Here is a 3894-nt window from a genome sequence, read left to right on the forward strand (position 1 = left end):
AGGAGATGGATTGATACGGTGGCTGCGATGATGGGATCAAGTATAGCAGGGATTGTGGGGCTGGCGCGGCATCGGGCAGTGTTTTGTTCTGCTGTGCATGGGGTCGCTATGAGTTGGAAACGACTCGACGGCACTTAACAACAACAACAACAACAACAGTTCCCTCTCACTCAGTAAGATCCCTAGTAATTCCTTTGAAGACACCAGGAATTTGACCCATCACAACTTTCTTAGTTTCTTCTCTCATCATGAGTAAAACTTTCACAGGTTCTCTTCAATTGTGTTATTTCTGAAATAAATACAAACCTGCTCTTTAAGGATTTTCTTGGAGGAAGAAATACGCAGTATTCAGGTCATGGAATTAGCCAGATGAAGGTTTAATCCTAATTCCAGTATCTCTTATTTAAATAACTATTTCAAAATCCAACTTTCTTCACTTGAAGGTATTATTGTTATGAGAGTAACTCTGGTGGTGTTATAAAGTACCCAGTATCTACTAGGCTCTTGAGAAATATAGCTCTTTGCTAAGCATTTCTCGAGTCAGGCAATCTTGTTTAGGGGGTCTTCACCACACAGAGAAGATAGTATTATTAGTACCATTTTGTAAATAAGAAAGCCAAGCTATAAAGAAGTTGAGTAACTTGCTCATTTCCATTTCCTGAAATGTTATTTTAAGGGAAAAAGTCAGTCTAGAAGAAGTGTTCATGACGGATTAGAGCTACTTTTGCAGTGGGTCTCTTAATCAATTAGAAGCTAACACTAGAGATTCCATTTCCTTAGATAGCAAAGGCAGGCACTAATAGATGGAAGACTAAAATTTTACTCCAGAAAAAAATTGAGACAAAACCTACAATTTATTATTCTTTGGACAAAAGAAACTTCTCTTCAGAACTATTGTGAGAATATTTTAGAACCCAAAATGTCCAAAATTTGGTGACATTTTGAAGTCATATATTCAACAACAGCTTTGTATAACTTGTCAAGGTCATGATCTTCTTAGCCTACTGTAAGTGTTACCATTTCTGATTCTTTCAAATCCTTATCCAATAATCTTAACAAACCAAGCCAAACTCATTGCTCTCTACTAGATTCCAAATCACAGTGACCCTATGAGGCAGAGTAGAACTGCTCCAAAGAGTTGCCAAATCTGTACATTTTTGTGAAAGCAGATTGCCACACCTTTTTCTTATGGAGCAGCTGATAGATTCAAACTACCAATATTTTGGCTCAGAGCCAAGCCCTTTACCCAGTGTTCCACCAGGGCTCCTTTCTAATAGTCTTACCTGGGAAGAAACATGTGGAGACCCAAGCCTCAATCATTAAACAGGCTTAGCTTCAATTTTTCATTCTTCTTGAAAAATGCAGCATTGCCTACTGGCATACTCCATCTAAGGAATATCACACCTTTATTTCCATTAGAACAGGAAAAGAACAGAATTATCAAGAATTGACATGTGTCTTAGACCTAAGGGCATTTACCAACCAAGCTATCACTTATACTGACACCAAAGCAGTAAATTATAGTACCAGGAAAAGAATATAAGGAAATGAAAAGTAAATTAAATGTCAAGTAGTTACATCCTAGACAGGAAAACACATTATTGTTCCTTGTAATAACTTAAATCATTAAAATGGAAAGAATTTTTTTCCTTTATTGTAATAACTTTATTTTTCTGTTGAAAACATAAACAGCAAAACAAATTCAAAGTTTGTACATACACCACAGTGACATTGATTATATTGAGCTGTGCAACCATTCCCACTCTAGTTTTACTTCCCACATTAACATAAATTGACTGGTCCCTAAGGTTCTTATCTCATCTTTCAGACTACTGTTGTCAATTTGATCCCACCTACAGTTCTTGGCAGACATTCTTACTACTTGAAAACTACTGTTTGGTTTTAAGAACACTTCAGGGAATAATTTTGGGTTAAGATTTTACTATTGTCCCAGATAACTGAATATATTTCAATACTAAAATGGTAGTTTCTTAAAAGTTACAATGAGGGCTCAAACCATATTAATAAACTACATACTATTACATTAAAAACAACTCTTGAATTCAGAATGGATTTTTAGCCATGTGTAATTTTGTAACATCATGCAGTGGTCATTTGGAAAATACTGGTTCACCAATTTATGCAGAACTTCTAAGTGTTGGCTTATGGCATTAAACAGTATCAATAAATTCATTTGTTAATGTCACCACCTATATCATCAGAAGAGAAGCTGTCATGTTCATGGTGGTAGAAGTATTCTCCATAGCTCTTGTTTCAGCCTGAAAGCTTGCCTTCTGTCATGGCAATAAACCCAGTCAGTCATTTTTTCACAAAGTGACACACATTTTACTAAGAAAATGCCTGCCAAATACTTATGTTTAAATCACTTGTTCTTCCAAACAACAATAGTGTGTGAAAAAAGTGGCTAGGTCAGCTCCCGACTCAATCACACAAGTACTTTTCTGCAATTAAACTATCATACTTGGGGGTATGTAGTAAAGCATATCAAGTGTACCTTTTTCACACACGATACTAAAAATGTGCACTGTTGTTCAAGAGATAATAATATTAATTTTTACCTCTTCATCAACTACATCCTTAAGTGAAATGGACATTAAAAAACTTTTTTTTTTTTTTTTTTGGTGATTACTATTATAGTACAGTTTGGTGCCTCAGCCTTGATAATGGCTAAGATTCAAGCAGTTTTACTCAACAGTACTTTTGTAGTACCTCAGTGCAAATGTCACCAAAGTAAAAATAGTAATTAATGTCTCAGCACTACAAAAATATAAAATGGAAAGAATTTTTAAAACCAAGTTTACTTTTCAACAGACACTCACTCTATATAGCTATATAAATAACTCAGTTTGGGAAAGTAGTCTTGAAACTCATTTGCTGATTTTCATGCAATACTATATTCTGTGTGTCCCTCAAAGTGATAGAGACTAAAAAATTACATGAAATTATTTTGCCTTTTAAAAATGTAAAGAAAACTTTTATACCAAATGATATATTATTACTCACCCCACTGATTGATTACTCATGTACATTTTTTTTTCTATTTTGAATGTGTCTTAACTGATTTAGTTTATTTTTCTTTCACTTTTTTTTAAAGCAAAAATATTTCTGGAATTATGCTGTTTGCATTATATTATAAATAAAATAATCTCTAAATTACTTAGCCTTTCTAGATCTCAGTTTTAACTATAAAATCTAATTATGAAAGGAAAAGGGTTAGATCAAATCTTCTCTAAACCTTCTTCCAGCTCTAGAATTTTATTAACCTATGACTTTGAAAATAACTAACGTGCCCAGCAACAGGGGGATGGTCATAGTGAAGCCTTAAAAAGGATTTTAGGATTTAACATAAAATTCATTAAAAAGTTTGGGGTATAAAGCAGTATACAATTATTGACACACATACATAATGTTAATGATCTCTCTGTATGAGTACACACACACACTCACACAGAGCTGTATGCTCACATTAATAGAAAAAGACACTTTTCAAAGAAAATGTCACAAAGTGGTTTCAGCTGTTGGGTGAAAACAGGTGATTTAATTTATGTGTTTATATTTTAAACTTTATTAGTTGCCCATAACGACTTTATATTATTAAAGAAGTAGAAAAACAAAGTTTAAAAGTTCATGTCTTTGAAACCTTTTTTTTAACCTTAGTATTTTTCATTGTTGTTGTTGCTGTTACTGTTGTTATGTGCTGTCAAGTCAGACCTGACTCATAGCGACCCCTCCTTGGGTTTCCAAGGCAGTATCACTATGGAAGTAGATTGCCCCATATTCCTTCCGAGGAGTGGCTGGTGGATTTGAACCGCCAGCCTTCTGGTTAGCAGTCAAGTGCCTTAGGCACTATGCTACCAGAGCTCCTATGGTACC

This window comes from Orycteropus afer, unplaced genomic scaffold (assembly GCF_000298275.1).
Source record: "Orycteropus afer afer isolate SDZICR_OR568_19922 unplaced genomic scaffold, OryAfe1.0 scaffold00002, whole genome shotgun sequence".
Lineage (NCBI taxonomy): Eukaryota > Metazoa > Chordata > Mammalia > Tubulidentata > Orycteropodidae > Orycteropus > Orycteropus afer.